General features: G+C 28.0%; 1 protein-coding gene across 3 annotated transcripts in view; it reads right to left on the minus strand.

The window, feature by feature from the left end:
• Nucleotides 1–18,321, minus strand: part of LOC107436783 (teneurin-m) — a 579,494-nt gene that overhangs the window by 318,096 nt on the left and 243,077 nt on the right. The window contains exon 1 of one of the 3 annotated variants that reach the window (XM_087159061.1): nt 4,542–4,573. The exons of the other annotated variants lie outside the window; for them this stretch is intronic. The gene's annotated coding sequence lies outside the window, so the exon portion shown is untranslated. Of the gene's footprint in view, nt 1–4,541; nt 4,574–18,321 lie in introns of those variants that run through there. 3 annotated transcript variants of the gene reach the window in all.

An 18,321-nucleotide genomic window follows, 5' to 3' on the forward strand; every position in this document is an offset into this window, starting at 1 on the left:
TTTTGATCCTAAACGCTATCATTCGAACAAGTTTCAGGAGCATAAATTGTCTAGAGGCCACAACACTATTAAAGCATCTATCTCTAGTTTCGTGGAGGCTCCACGATTACTTATACATCAATCGTGCAACTTGCAATTATAGACAAGCTCATTACCCACGTTCATGTACAAGAGTAATTATTGATTTGACCTGTAGTAAGCCTCTAAGATTACTCTTCCATACAACGATTCAATGTGAAACGCAATGATTTTCTGTCATGGCTATTCTTGTTAGTAAGATTACACCGAATTTAATACCTTCGCGATAGGGAATTGCGCTTTGTCAAGGGAATTTTTCAATGACAAACTTTGTTAATTGGGGTTTAAAAACGGAAAATATTTCCGAAATTCTAAAGCTTTTCCCTTTATTTTGACTTTATAGTAAACAAATTTACTAAATATGGAGCTTTTTTATTGGATATGGAACAATTTTTTATGTCATGGTACGAACAGCAAGAAGAAAAAAAAGTACGGTCAAAACTACCGGAATATGGTAAAATTTAATATTTTTCTGGCTTCATGGGAATACCAAAAATTTGGTAATTTTACAAAAGTACTTTGCTAATAATTTTGGTAAAAATTAACAATAAAATATCGCTTTATAATCTATGATAAAATTTCGCAATTGTAAATTTTGAAATAATACTTTAGAGCATGGCATAAAATTGGGTAAATTTACTTTTCAGTTTTGTACTTTTCATTTAATGTGTGGTATTAAAAACTTTACTTTGAAAAGAAACAGAATTCCTAGCAAACCTTTACAATACGAATAGAAAAATTACCAAGTAAACGATTTATATATCGTTTATTTCTGTTTTTTTTGTTTAAATCAGAATTATATTTTCTTATAAGAAATGTCATTACTATAAAGTATAGTAATTTTACTAGAATTTTTTTTTCTTCATTTGCATTTTGGTCATGTTGTATTTTATGTATATTTTGTATGTTATGATATGAAAAAGATTGCAATGGCATAGTTTTTGTATTGTTATGTCACGGTAGAATTGTTCTAACGTTTTGTAAAGGTTCACAATTACTTTAAATCATTCGTGCAATCTGCAATTACAAGCAAGCATATTACTTTATATATATAAGAGTAATTATCGATTTCACCTGCAGCTGATCTCTAAATTACTCCTCTACACAACAATTTAATATGAAACACAATGATTTTCTGTTTCGACTCTTGATGTTAGTAAGATTACACTGAGTTTAATATCTTAGCAATAATGAATCATACTTCATTAAGAAGACTTAACAATAATCAATTCTGTTATTTTTTTAAAGAAAATATTTTTTAAATTATTTTTATTTCTATTAGTTTGATTTTCTAGCTAGCAGATATATTTGAGATAGACACATGTTATGCCATGACTTTAATTTTTAAAGTAATTTTTCAATTTAAAACCTTTGAAAAAATTGTTTATTTTTCACTAAAAAAAGAAAAACGTCAGGTATTTTTAAAGAATATTTAAACGTTTATTTTGTTTATTGTGATCCAAATAAGTAAAAATCAAGACAAGAGATTTAATTATCCAAGAGATTTACATTATACTCAGTTCACATTAAATACATTGATTTAAAAAGCATTCAAATAGAATTTGAAGTTCAAACTTCATTTTTCAGTCTATTTTTTTAAAATATGTACTTTCATAATATTATTTAAAAAAACATTAAATTGTCACGCTAGCAGTGCTAAGACGAGTAATTGTATTACAACTGATAGATAAAAATATTTCAGAAGTTAACATCGAATTTCGAACTCCGTTATAAATTATTTTAAGCGTTATTCCATGTATGTCATAATTTGTCAAAGATAATGGATTGCAATCTAAGTTAGCACAGAAAATGCCCGGACCATTCAGCCAAAGATGGATGAGACTCAAAAACGCTATTTTTATTTGCGCAACACGTACACTTTTAAAACTTGCGTACTTCTGACTGAGGCAGTCTCAATTAATTAAAAAAAAGTAATTGTGTCTACGTTGATTTTACAAGAAAAAATGAACTTGATGAAGTAGTAAAAAAGCACTATTAAATAATAAAAGGTGAAAACTTTTAAGTTTTTTTCAAAGCAAAAAGAGAATAAAGACTTACGATACTGTGCTAAATAATTCCAGTAGAACATGATGCATGGAATTACTCCAATTAGTTAAAAATATTTTAGAAGTTAACATCAAATTTCAAATTCCGTTAAAAATTATTTTAAGTGTTATTCAATGTATGTCATAATTTGTCAAAGATAATGGATTATAATTTAAATTAGCACATAAAATGTGCGGACCATTCAACCAAAGATGAATGAGACGCAAAAATAACAACATGTAACATTTTAAAACTTGATTACTTATGACTAAGGCAGTCTCAGTTAATTAAAAAAAGTAATTTTGTCAACGTTAAATTTACACGAAAAATTGAACATGATGAAGTGGTAAAAGGAACACCATTAAATAATAAAAGGTGAAAAAATTCAAGATTTTTTTTGTTAGTAAAAAGAGAATGCAGACTTACTGAAGATACTGTGCTAAATACATGCAGTAGAACATCATGTATGACTTAGATAAAAAAATAATTGCACAATTTTATCTAAAAATAATTTTTGAAAATAATTTAAATAGTTTTAGATCTCAGATACTATCATGAATGAAAGTATTTTTCAAATTTAAAAGAAAAATTAACTTTGAGACAAAGTTAAATTTTAAAGAGAGGAAATAAGTACTTAATGATACTGTGCTAAATATACACCGTAATGCAATACGCATAACTGTTATAAAGAAAAAACTTTAGAATTTGATCTAAAATTAAATTTCAGAAGAAATAACTAAACAAAGTATTTAAGTTAAATAGAGCAGTACCATAGGAAGAACAGTAAAAGAAAAAAAAAGAAGCTTTATATGCTGTTTTAATCTCTTCATTAACTTGGACCACATATGTGATCCTTCGCTTCTTAGCTTCAAAAACATTCATAGTTTTACCATTACTGAAATATTCGTGGACGTTTAAGCTTCTGCGGATTTTAATCGATGCAAAACATGCAATTTGTTTGGGTAGAATTCCACTTAAACAGATGTGATTTTCGAAAAATGACGCCAAATAAATGAGTTCGAAAACGAAAGTAATTTTAAATATTATTCAATTTAGTTATTCTGAAAATAAATATTTTTCTGTTGAATTCGTTGTTCTGTGGTTTGTATGAATCTTTTAAATTTATATTTACATTATGTTTGAAAATAATACAGTCAAGAACATGCAGGTCCACGTATGTGTATCTTGGACAGCATAGCGAAATTTATGACAGTGTAGTAGTCAATTGAAGTCTCATAGTATTGAGGTTTTAATTTTATATCTATAAAGTAATATTTTTCTGCTTGTTTTAATTAGTTTTCAAACTGAGATTTAATGCAGCTTCATATTTTTTAAAATTTATTTCTTTTTCTAAATCATTATAATAATAATTATTATATATGTATTAAGTTCAAAATGTAAAGAAAACAGGGGAAAAATTACAGAACAATTATAAAAGGGAAAAAGGAAAAAAATAATAATAAACAAATCCGGAAAAAAAATTTCCGATAAAAAGAGAAAAAAATTTATGAGAATCCGAAAAATAAAATATATAATCTTTTCATCAGCTCACACGATTATAGCCGCAAAAAAGACTTGCAGCTTATGCACAGTAAATGAAACTTATTGTTTTTCTTAATTTTATTCGTTTTTTTTCTTTTTGTCCTTTTTATATTTATTTACTATGCTGTATATATATATATATATATATATATATATATATATATATATATATATATATATATATATATATATATATATATAAATGTGTGTGTGTGAAAATTCAATAGGACGAAAGAAACTATTTGTTTTAGTTAGTATTTTTCTCATATCGTGAAAAAGATTAATAAAAATGAATTGTAAAATGAAAAATACTGTAATATTATGAAATATTTTTGGGAAAAGCAGTCTAATTTTTTAGTTAAAATCTAGGTTTTATTAGACAAATCATCAAATTAATATTATAAAAAATAGAAATTGAAGTAGAGTGCACAAATGTAGTAGATTTTACAAATGATGTACACTTTGTGTACATCATTTGTAAAATCCATTTTCCCCGTAAATTATTATCCAATACTTATACTTTTTACTGTAAAATTAATTTAGAGTGATTCAATGATTTTGCAGTAATTATTACTTTAAAAATTTCGATATATCAGATATTTTGTTCCGCAATATGTTTTGGCAAAAATGGATTTTACTATAAAAAGAAGTATCATCACCCTGATTGCCGGTTCTTTACAGTGTAGTTCAAAACTTTTAATTAAAAACAAGTGAAAATATTTCTTTGATAATATAAAATTGAGGGTTTAATAATCAATAATTTATAACATAACTTGTTCGATCTCCAGGAACTGAAAAAAAAAGGTCGAAGCAAAATAAATAACTACTTACCATATACCATAAAAACGGTAAAAGAAAAATGAATAACTACTTACCTTTTACCGCGTAGACACGATCCGTGCATCATCGAATGTTATACAAAGTATCAATCACACAGTTACTTTCTAGTACTTACAAAAAACCTTCTCAATGACCTTCAACAAAAACATGTAATACACTAATAAAAAATCGAAAAAAGAAAAAAAATCCAGAGCTTCACAACAGGCAAGAAATACGTCAATTTCAGTTCAACACACTTATAAGGTTACTTCCGCTGCACAGTTACAGTTAATTTACTTCCCCCACCCCATGCTCGCGTGTCTTTTCCCTCCACCTACTACAGCTGTATAACGTTTCCCCCCCCCCTACATTAACGGGCCTCTCTGTCTTAATGTGACTAAAATTCTTTGGCGGCATTTTTTTCAATAAGCTCATTTTTTCTACAATATTTTTGTGAGTGTTTCACAGCTGTTGTTGATGTTTTGTTAGAAGACGTCAACAAAGTTGGCCAGAAAGTGCCAAGAACGGATGAAAGTGAAAGCTCTTTTTTGAATTACGGGATTTGATTCTGAGAGAAAAAGATAAAATGCCTTTCCGTGTGATTTTGGGATTCCAGACGCATATCCGGTTTTTGAGATATTTACTGGAGTATGATTATGTAGCTAAATCTTCGATTTGATTTCCGGGATTGGTATAATTCTATTACTTTATTCTTAAAATTGAATTGAAACTTAAAAATTGTTTTTAAATTTAAGTACCTTTTTTTTGATAGAAATGGATATTAAATGGAACTGTTGTTTCTTTAACTTTGAAGCTTGCACTGAAAAGTTCGAAAAGCTTGGTACAAAAGGTTTTAGAGTATTCGAAACAAAAGTAAATTCGAGAGAACTGTTATAATGATGGAATATATTTATTGGTACATAATTACTGTTCTAACAATTGTTGAAGAAATAAATTTAACAGTACGTAGTAAGAAAGATAAGCCTTCATTGCTGTTTTTGGGCTTCTGACAATATAGTGATAAAGCACAATTTTTCTTAAGGAAACAGCTGTTCAGGCAAAAAAAAAAGAACATCAAAATAACTTTCGATATAATTATGGGATTTTCATGTACGATAGATCACTCTCTATCTTAAAGATTCGAGGACAAGGCTTTAAACATACTAATTAATTATTGAAAACGATAAAATTCTAAATACGACACAAAACGTGGACTCTCAAAAATTTGAAGAAACTGCTTCCACAATCTTGAGTCATTACAGTGCTTTTTGGAAGTTTTTGAAATTTGTATTAATGTTTACATTGTATGACGGGATGGTACAGTGGATAGTGTGCTCGATTCTAATGCAGCTTTTTCAACTTATATTTCTGATGAAGAGTGGATACTCTTTTACTCTCGATCTTTTCGTTTTATGTTGCATCTCTTATTAAAATAGTTGTTTGATCTGATGCCTTGCCCACATAAAAAAAGGTGTTTATGAGGTTGTTTTGAGGTTAACAGATGTAAATAATGCACCTGAAATAGAAAATAGTATAATGTTTTGCAACCAAAAAACCTCCATTTCAACCTCATTTACACCTCAGAAAACCAACCTCATATGTAACTCAGAAATAATTTTAGTTTAGATCGGATGAAATTATTCACACCTCAAATACACGTATTTGCTTCAAGTGTTGAAAAAATAATCCGTACAACTCAAGAACAACCACCCTAAGCTGGGTTGCTCCAAAGTAGATATCCATCAACCTCAAAACTACCTCAAATATGAATAAAATAACTTCATACACCTTGGATGGTTGGTCTTTTAAGGTTGTTTTTGAAATCAACTTCGAATAAACCTCAAATCAACCTTGAAACCTTAAACAAACCTCAAATAAACACCAAAACAACCTCGAATAAACCACAAAAAGACATTAAATTTCTGTAAGGGTATGCCTAATGCTTTTAAGTAAAATCCGTTTTCTCAAACTAGTGTGTGTGATATTAATTTCCTTATTTTAACGAAATGTTTACGCTTTAACACTTCCTAGGAAAATGCTTTGCCAAAAGCGAAGAAAATTTGTGCAACTTGAATATTCCCTCTTTGCAGTGTATTGTTTTTAGGTAGGTATTTAACAAATTATTAGAAATCAAAGTAGATAATATCACGCAACACTGCAGCATCTCCTGACTTGAGAAAAACTCGTAGTGTTTTTTCTTCTTTTTTTTTCACGAAAAATGTTTCGAAAACTGAAAAATCGAAAAATACAGCTTAATAGTATATTATTTCTAGCCTTTCAATACTTAAAAAGGGGGGATTTTCAAAGTTTATAAATTGAAATAGAAAAATTGTCTATAATTTCTCAACAAAATTAAGTTTAGTTAATCAAGTTGTTTCTTATTTAAAATATGCTCATCAAAAAAAAAAAATAAATAATAATAAATATAAAAATCATTACGCATGATTGTATCATATGCATAACACACACAAAATAAGTTTGACTTTAATCTGTCACACTATATATAACTGATTTATTTTACTGGGGAAAAAATAGCCGTGAAAGTATCACTAGCATAAATTTCAAATCTATAAAGTTTAATAGAGCGGAATATAAATTATACCTGATATTTCATTTCATTTGTATATATTTTCATATTAATCCATCCAGTTGCTCTAGAAACAGGTATGGAACGAAACGGGAAAAAAAGAAACCTTACAATGTTAATGCATATTGCTATTTTTTTTTTTTTTTTTACTTTAGGAAAAAAAGGAAAGAAGCCTCTTATTTGCTTGAGCTAAAAAAAAAATATTTATCTTTGGTTTGTATCTGGAAATGAAATCATCCAGAATCCTATATAAATGTGCATTCATCCAAGTGAGAATTCACAAATATATATATATATATATATATATATATATATATATATATATATATATATATATATATATATATATATATATATATATATATATATATATATATATATATATATATATATATATATATATATATATGTATATATATATATATATGTATATTAATATATATATATATATATATATATATATATATATATCACTATCCTTGAGTCTTTTTACATTCTACTATTTCCACCAAAATTATTCAAATATAAAACTGTAATTTATTTTTAAATTTATTTAAACTGTTAAAACTTTCAAGTAACGTATTATCCCAAATAGTTTAAATTTTAATCATTTTTTTAGGAAAACGGGTGTCTTTTTTAAAATAACTGAATTTTTCAGTGGAATAAATGGTTTCGTACGGGCACACGGTTAGATTCATTTATCAAATTTTTTTCCTGCAGTGTATGAGTTCAATTAAAAAATCAGTTAATCACAATAAATTTGAGTGAACAATCCGTATGAATCACACTCAACTAAACAAAAGCTGCATCCACTTCACACCATGTTATTGTGTGGTTACAGTGTTTGAGTTGCATCAACTTCACACAGTGTTATTATGCTTACAGTGTATGAGTTCAATTACATTATGTAATAACTTCACACTATATTATTGTGTGTTACAGTTTATGAGTTGCATCAACTTCACACTATGTTATTATTGTGTGTTACAGTGTATGAGTTGCATCAACTTCACACTATGTTATGCTTAAGGTGCATGAGTTCAATTAGTTTATGTTAAAAAATTCACTCTATGTTACTGTGCTGTTACAGTGTGTGAGTTGCATCAGCTTCACACTTTCTTATTATGCTTACAGTGTATGAGTTCAATTATACTATGTAATAACTTCACACTATATTATTGTGTGTTACAGTTTATGAGTTGCATCAACTTCACACTATGTTGTTATTGTGTGTTACAGTGTATGAGTTGCATCAACTTCACACTATGATATGCTTAAATTGTATGAATTCAATTTCTCTATGTTATAACTTCACTCTATGTTATTGTGTGTTACAGTGCATGAGTTGCATCAACTTCATACTATGTTTTTATGCTTACAGTGCATGAGTTCAATTAAAAAAAATCAGTTTATTTGAAATTTAATTAAGTAATGATATTACTGTTTAGCTTGTTAGATTAATCAATTTGAGTGAGCAATCCGTATAAATCACATTCTACCAAACAAAAGTTGCATCAACTACATGCTATGTTATTGTTTAAAATTTATTCAACGTAAGCATCTCTGTCGCTAGTCTTTAATTTAAAGAAAATCTCATAAATATCAGAAACACAGAATGATTATCCTACTCATTTATTTCCTTTCTCATACTAATAGAAGGAAAATTAATTTATCAGCATTCCAAAGACCCCACCATAGTTGAGAAACGTTGAAAACCGCTCATCAACGGAACAAAACTATTCGACTGAAATAACGGAGTTTGCTGAGACTGTAAAAATATTTTTAGCTTCAAAACTAAAAAAAAAGGGACGGAAAACTTATTGAAAAGAGTATCACGAATCAAACATTGAAGCCTTAGAGAAAGTTCTTTTTTTCACAGAAGTGACCATTTACACTCCCCTTCACCCCTGATTCGGAAGTACTGTACTGTGAAGCTCTATTTCGAATGTGTCGTTCGGATCATTGGCTTTCAAAAGGTTCGAATACAGACTCATCTCCACCCTCTTGAAAGAAAAAGAAAAAAAAAATTACAAAAAGAGTTCTGATGTTAGGGGAGGAGAAAGAAATGAGGCGAATAGTCTTGTGCAACTGTCTATCTGTCTGAATAGAGGGTGAAACAGAAGCTAGGCGAAATGCAATAAAATGTACCAGGGTGTTTCTTTTTATGGTGCATTGCAGTTACAATGACAACACGAGAAAGAAATTTCTTGCATAAACTTGTTTTTTTTCCCCCTTTGCCTTTTTTTAAGAGAAAATTGCCTCATTTTTTACGCTCGAGATCAGGCCGTGAAAATATAATCGGCAGATAATATGAAAACATTTGCATAATCCAAATCTGATTTGGTGATGGTATATGAAATCTAACGATTCAATGTTTTAAATATGTAGAACATGAAATGGATTGTTCAATATTGTACAGTTGTATTGTGTCTGGTACAAACATCTTGGTTCCGCCGCAGAAGTTAATATGTATTTTTTGCATGCCATAATCTAATGTAAATAACATCAGTTATTTAATTTCTCGGCATGTGCAAGATCCTTCAAAAAATAGAACATTGCTTTTAAAATCCTTATTTCCCAGTTTATATCCTTATTAATGTAATTGAAAAAAATGACATTTACTTAACCTCATCAACCGTTCATTCTTTTATTAAATGAGACTAGAAATATTTAAAATATAGTTTCAACTACGCAGAACACTTACAAACACTTACATAAGAAAAATAGAATCATCTGAACCAATCGTGGTAGTCAATTGTTTTCCTTCAAAATAATGGCACATTTATAAATATGAAATGAATAATGAAATGAAATTTATAAATATGAAATGGCACATTTATAATTAAAATAATGACTCCGGATTACTGAATTTCGAAATTGCTTATTTAATGAACCAATAAATTTTTTTTACCATCGAAATAAGGACGTGTAAATATAATCGACAAATATAATGGAAGCATTCTCAGGATGATATATAAAATATAACAATTCAATATTTTAAGAACGCAAAGCTTTAAAAGGATTGTACAATATTGCACAATCACAGTGATAAAAATCTGGTACATCTGTTACAAAATTGCATATAATCTGTATCTTTTATTTAATAATTAATACTATTATATATAATACTATTATATCCAATTTTACTACTTAATTAATTATAATTTTACTACTATTATATCTAATGTAAGTGATATGTGTTATATGATTGCTAATCATACACACTTTACTTCTAAAAATAGAATATTGCTTCTAAAATTATTATTTTTTAGCTTTCACTGTAAAGAATAAATAATAAATTTTACGAAACTTTCATCGTTTTGGACTAAACTATTTCCTGAAATACGCTCCGAGTGTATATATCGTCAAGTTTACGAAATAACTATCATCACTTCCACGAAGAAACGAATTTCGTCAATAGTAAAAAAATATTTCGTCCTTCTACTTTTCTTGATGGGAATTCGTGACTATATGCAAAGCTTAATATTGTTGGAAGTAATATATTCAATCACGGAATGAAGAAAAAAACTGTAATGCCTTTAAATGATTTTATGTTTACAATGATTTTATTCTTAATTTTATTTTATAATATATAGCCGCCATTTAACAGCCGACTTAATCTTGAGTTTAGGACTACCAATGTTTAACTCCGTAGCCTTGTAATTTTTAAACCAACCCAGAAGACAAGAAACTCTTGGATCAAGCATTGAGACTAACTAGCCTTCACGGAGGACTTTCTACGTTACGTGGAGAGGAAAACTTCGTAAACTTCTCCTGGTTACCCCGGTGGCAAGGAGATTCCAATCTATGATCCGTTTACGACTAAAGATAATTGATGTTAACACAGTGGGCAGTGCCAGCAATTCATATTTACCTGCCATCTCTGTGTTCGAACTGGATGGCCTTTTTGGGAAGCGAACGCTCTATTCTCAAAGCCAGCTCTGCTTTATTATTAATATTTGTAATTAAGACTAATTTAATATTAAAAATATACTGATACCAAACAGTCAAATCAAATTTATTGAAACGTGCTTGTGTTTGCTTCATCCTGAATCCCTTATAACATCTAATAATGTACAGTGCTCTAAAAAAATAGAATTATAAATATACGGCTTCTTTAAAATAAGATTTATCAGAAACCATTGAACCAATTTTGCTAAAATTTTTTATGTCGCCAGGTAAATTTACATAATTAAAAATGACGTAAAAATTTTATACCGTACAATTCAAATTATTTTTCGACTATTATTAAATAAAATAATAAAAATTAATAAATATATTCTAATCTTTCTTTTCGCATGGAATCATCTTTGGACAAGAAATTTTATAATTGCGTGTAGAAATTTTTCAATTCGTTTTAAAAGTTCTCGACCGATTGCGAAATACGCGAAAAAGAAAATTACATTAAGGGGCTCCTGACAAAACTATGGGGACCATATTTCCCAGATTGCTGCTACCCTCTATGTTTCGGGGACCAAAAATCTGAATCTTATTTCGTAACTTAAAATATCGCCTGCACTAATTAAATAACATATTTGAGGTCACCACTTTGAAATATTAAGAACAAGTCCTAGATTATGAAGACGCGATTATTAGATCATAAGTTACCCAGGATGGTCCGTTTTTTCTTGCGTTCTGTACAATATACCATGAAATTACGATTTTTTCTTGTTATTAATTTTTTTCTAATTTGCAAACAAAAAAATTCTTTTAATTTTCCATAACTACCAAATGGTTATGGCCTTAGTGCTATTTACACTGTGAAAAATCCTGGATCAAATTACGGTAAAAAAATATCAGCACTATGGATGTCGGAAGCATAAAATTCATTTCTACTGGAATGTGTTACGAAACAAGAGTCTGACCTACTGCAGTTTTCACAGTAATAATTACCGCAAAATCTCTGAATCGCTCTAATTAAACAAATATTATTGTAAAATTTACTGTTAACATTTTATGGTAAAAATTGATTTTACGGATGATGCTACTAAAGTACCGGTACTTTAGACAGGAGATTGATCCGGAAACTTTTACAGTGTATGTTGTTATTTTAATGTATATATATATGTTACCGGCAAAGTATGAAACGCCGGCATTCTATAAAATGCCTAGGCATTGCATATAATGCCGGATGTTTTCAGGCAAGGTATGAAATATGAGAAGTATTAGATACTTTCCCTAGGCATTGTATATATTCCCTAGGCATTCTATAGAATGACAAATGCTATTTAGGCAAAATATGAAGAAAAAAAACGTCCTGATGAGGTTATTATGTAAATGATAGAGCATTTCTCAAAAATAAAAATTTTATTCTGAAAAAATAATGAGAGTGCCATTAAAAAAAAAATTATTCAAAATTCTTAAAGAAAAAGCAAAGTTGTGCAAAACATAATTTATGTGTTTCTTATTAAGGGAAACAAAATTTTAGTACGAAAAATTCACATTTAAGTCACAATTATTTTCAGTTCAGAAACAAATATTGCACAAAAAATTCATTTCATCACCTTTACTAGCATGGCCACAGAAGATTTTATACTTTGCCGGTTTCTCATTTGGCATTCTATAGAATGCCTAGGAAATGTGTGAAATATAAATCGTTTCATACATTGACGGCTAGTTTTAGGCATTCTATAGAATGCCGGACTTCAAACTTTGCCGGTAACATATACATTAAAACAACACAGCAAGTACAGTGTATGTTATTACATAGCTGATTTTAACATAAATATTATATATTGTTCCATGTTACTTTACCAAAACGCAAACTTTATTGACTATGTCATTACCAATAACTGTTACTATATTTATAAATAATTTATTAATGTTATAAGAATTTAACAATAATGTCTAATAAATAGACTCTTTAACTAAGACTTTGATCTAATATTGAAATTAGAAAATGAAGCTTCGAAAACAGCTTTTCTCAAATCAATATTTTCCATTGTATGTACTCATAAGTACCCAACTAAAAAGACTTATTATATTTATGTTTTTCTTGGTTTAACTTGTGCTAGCAGATTATTTACGACAGTAAAATATCGAAATATTCATCACGAAAATATTTTTGAGATTATGATAGTTATAATAATGAGTGTGTTCTATTCATTTTTAACTTTACAAAATATATGTGAAATGAAATGCTTTATTTTACTTTTGAACTAAGAAGAAAAATCAGAGTAATACTTGTATTTGTACCAACAACTGGGATTTACATATTTTTTGTTCTCTTTGTTGGAGTTGTTTAGATTTCATTCCAGCATAGTGAAATATTTAAAGGGGTTCAAATTGATATGTAGATTGTATTGTTTATAACAAGAGATTTCTGTTATTTTCTTTTTCTGATAATCGTTTCAAATCCAAATACTATTTGCAAGAATATATTATGCTTTCATTATGAGAATAAAAATATTTGAAATGCCTTTAAATAATTAATATTTGTGAAAATATATTCATTAAAATTGCAGCAGATGTTTTGTAGCGAGTTTTACATATTTGTATTTGCAAATCATCTTTATTTTCTAGTTAATATTTCTTTAAAAACTATACTTTTTGTTTAAAGTGCTTTTATTTTAAAGTGCGAATACTTATTTGAAAAATGTTTAGAAGTTGAGTTTCGTTTAAAGATATTTATATAGCAGATTTCTTTTTTATCATGATATTTATCATTTAAGACTAACGTAACAGTGCAGAAACAGTACTCAAAAATACAGAAGGCATTTAAAATAAACTAAAAGCTTTTTAACATATAAAACTGTTACTTTACATAAGCATTTGTATAATTTCTAATAAACAGTTTCTCAGGAATTGTAGTGATTTTAAAGCATTACATAAATACATTAAAGGACATACATTAAAAGGAAGGGGTTTGGACTTGTAATAATATAAGCAGAATAATGCTAAAGAAACATTTACTAGGAAATGAAAGTTAAACTAAATTCATTGGAATATAATTGATGTATTAGGAATAGAACTGTTCTAAAATGAAGGAAATAAGTGAAATTAAACAAGATTAAAACTATTGATCCAATAAAAATGGAACTTGAATTTCGAGAAAGGACAAAGAGAAATTAAATATAGTAGGATAAAATTAATCGACTTAAAATAGAATACTAAGAGAAGGAATAAATTCAAAAATAAATGAATAAGCGGAATTATTATTGATTCAGAAAAATAGAAGTTGTAAAGAAGGAATAAAGAAAATATGTGGGAATAACCATATTATTGATTAAGTAAAATAGTGCTTATTTTATAAATATATTTACATACAACTGCTTTAATAGAAGAAATTAAGTAAAATTAAATAATAAGTAAAATTAAAGATTTATTAAAAATGTTACTTGAATTAAGATAAAAGAAAAAGCGAAATTAAATATACGAGTATATAATTAATCCATATATGAATAAAAATAGAACATTAGGACAGGGAATAAATTCAAATAAAAAAAATAAATATGCGGAAATATTATTGATTGGTAAAAAAATAAAATAGAACTTGAGTTGAAGGAAACAATAAAAAATTAAATACGCGTGAATATCTATATTATTGATAAATTAAAATAGAATTTATATTGATTAAAATATTTGTATGGAACTGTTTTAAAAGAAAGCATGAAATAAAATTAAATAAGATTATTATTAAAGATATGTTAAAAGTCTAACTTGAATTTAGAGAAAAGAAAAAATGAAATTAAATGTACAAGGATATAATTAATCGAATAAAATCATAACATTAAAAGAAGGAATAAATTCAAATAAATTAATGAAAATATTATTGATAGCCCCCCCACCAAATAAATAGAGCTTGTATTGAAAGAAAGAGTAAATAAAATTTAAATGCGTAGAAATATCAAAATTATTGATGAATTGAAATAGAACTTGTTCCGGTAAAGGGAATAATATATAGTAAAATCTATAGGAATATTATCGCATTATTAAAAAAATAAATTTGTTTAAAAAGTAAATAAAGTGAAAAGCGAAATTGAACGTACCAAAAATGTTATTGCAACTCAACATATCTGACTAAATTTTGATCGAAGGAAAAAATACATAATCCTGTTGCAGTTAAACGCAGAAACAATTTGGCACAGAGCATTAAATGATATCAGGACAAAATTACTTTAGTTCGACAATCTCTATATTTCTTTCATTATTCATGTAATACTGCTTTGGCACGCTTCTATCACTGCTTGAAGGGAAAAAAACAAAGAAAAATAAACACCAGAAAAAGACACCATGTGAGGGGAACAAACACCATTAGTTCCAGAATGCTCATGGTATATGTAGTACTCAGGAACGTACTAGTGGACTAAGGGTCAAGCACTTCTTCCTCTTCTAACAAAGATTAATCGCCAAGGCACCCGGGCCGTTAAGAGGTTCTGGTCGCGCGTTTACAGAAGAAAAGCTATCTTTTTTTTCTGTTCTTTTTGTTCTACCAGGGCTAATCGAGTCTTATATAGAGCAGGCTTTAATTTTCGCAGCTTTCGTGCTGGTATTCTTTCTTAGAACGTGAAAGCAGATGGTACTAGAGGGTAGGGGTGAAAGCCTATTTACAGGAGAGTCTTCATCAGCACTAGGGAGCATGTTAAAAATGTATGATGCGGGATTTTGTTCACGAAGAACTTGGCGTGAAATAGTTGATGAAGAATTGATGAGTTCCCCTCCATAAAGCAGTGAGTCATCAAATAAATGCATTTATAAAATATATAACTTTTGAGTAATTCAACAGCAAAAGAAGTCAACGACTTTAAGAGGATCAATTTACGAAAAACATTTGAGTGACATCCCCACTTGCAATTCCAATTTAGAGCTAACTGAGCCAATCAAATTTTATATTATAGGGAAAAACATGTAAAATACGTTTATAAAATACTTGAATTTTGTGTGGTACAACGATAAAAGAAATAAAAGTTCTTAGGAGCATCAATTTACGGAAATGATTGAGTGAAAAAATCGTCACATAGTTATAGTTGCAATTTAGAGCAAAATGAACCAATCAAATTTTATATTAAAGAGAAAAACATTAAAAACATATTTATAAAATACATAAATTTTTGTGTGGTAAAACGGTAAAAACAATAAAATATTTACTGATCATCAATTTGCGAAAATTATTGAGCTTCAAAATCATCAAAAAGTTACAATTGAAGTTGCAATTTAGAGCTAAATGAACCAATCAAAATATTTATTAAAGGGAAAAATACGTGTAAAACACATTAATTAAATGCCCTAACTTCGTGTGGTATAACAGTATAAACAATGAAAGATCTTTAGAACATCAGTTTACGGAATGATTAAGTGATTACGGAAACGATTGAGTGAAAAAATCATCAAACAACTCAGGTTACAGTTACATTTTAGAGCATAATGCATCAATCTAAATATATTCTAAAGTAAATAATAAGATAAATTGTTTTTGACACAACAGTTAAAACAATCAAATATATTAGGATCATAAAGTTACGAACACGATTAAGTGACAAAATCATCTCAAAATTGCAGTGACAATCACAATTTAAAGCATAATGACTCTATCAAATTACATTCTAAATTGATAAAAAAAACTTGAAGGAGAAGGCAAAAGATCTATTCGAGAACTGGTGCCATCTCAGGACTTTTGAAAACTCATGCTGGAAAATTGCAAGATAAATATTACTATAGACTGTAGTCTCTAAACTACTATTCTAGTTTTACAGTAAACTATATTGGAAGAGTAGATTAATGTCAATAGAGCGTCATGGTTTTCTTCTCATATTCTATTCCTTAACATCTAATACTATGATACCATGACCTGTTTTCCAAAATATGTTATTAGGTTTTAAGTTTGCTGATAGTAATATTAATGCTAAGTTAAATGCTAATAATAATAAGGATAACAACAACAATAAGAAGAAGAACAAGAAGAGGATGAAGTAGAAGAAGTAGAAGTAGAAAATGATGAAGAAGCAGAAATAGAAGATGATGAAGAAGTAGAAATAGAAAATGATGAAAAAGCTGAAATAGAAGATGATGAAGAAGCAGAAGAAAAAGAAGTAGACGAAGAAATAAAAGAATGCTACGCTAATAAAACCACGAACTTGTTTCATACAAAATTAAATATCCTATTTCATTTATTATTATCAATTATGCAATCTTATCACAAAATATGTCTTGTTTGAGTTTACTATTTGGTAGCATTTAAGAATTTAAATTTTACTATGTGTAGGATTCTTCCCTGGAAGTTTAAAAACTTTTGCTACTATGTGTATGATTTTTTTCCTAGAAGTTCAAAAACTGAGCAAAAAATGTAGCACTTTTTAAAATAATTACATTTTAAAGGACATTTACAGTTTTAAAGAGTGTCACTTATATTTAAAAAAAACATCAAGTGTCAAACTAAAAAACAAAATATCGTAGACTAAGAGATTTGAAAAATAAAATCCAATAAATCACCACTTCAAACAGGATTTTCTGAAAATCCTATGATCATTCATTGGTGGGCAGAAATGATGCGATGTAACAAAGAACCATCAATTCCAAAGCTTTCTATCGAAACTTTCTTTTTCAGTTCTTCCCTCAAAACACATTGGAACACTGGCCACTAATATCGAAACAAAAAACTACAGTAATAATTGCCCATATACTACGATAAAGGAAGAGATAAAAAAAAACACAAGATTAGATGATCGAGAAATAGTTAAAGAAAGTTGACAGAGAAGATCCTTGGGCTATAAAGAAAAAAAAATGATGAAACAAAAATATGAGAAGAAAAGAGCAAAATTGTTCTCATTTTTTCCCCTCTATCTTAGAGAATCTGGTGAAAACTTTGTCCACAAAAAGATTTTGACAGAGAGACTAAAAAGAGATGAAAAAGAGAATACAGATCCACACATAACCAAAAATAAAATGTAGTTGATGCGATAATCCTATCAGGAAAAGTAAAAAAATTGCACAAATACAATAGGTTTAAAAGGATTAAGGTAGTATTCAGATTTTTGTTGTTGTTTTATTGCGTATTATTTTCAATGATGAATTGACAAAATATATTGTGAAGTTAGCTTTGCTTTAATACGAATTTTGTTTTTGTTATTTTGAAAAATTATTTAAAATTCTTTCTTGAAACAGTGCTTTTAAATCAAATTTGTTTGAAATATTTATTTTGTATAATTTGACTATGTTTGACAGGCGTTTCATGCACTATTTTATGGTGACATTTGATTTATATACTATTTAATAAGCATTCAGATATTTTTTAAATATCTGAATGCTGAATT

The sequence above is a fragment of the Parasteatoda tepidariorum genome, chromosome 1, assembly GCF_982258835.1.
Source record: "Parasteatoda tepidariorum strain Cologne lab strain chromosome 1, Ptep-v5.0, whole genome shotgun sequence".
Taxonomy (NCBI): Eukaryota; Metazoa; Arthropoda; class Arachnida; order Araneae; family Theridiidae; genus Parasteatoda; species Parasteatoda tepidariorum.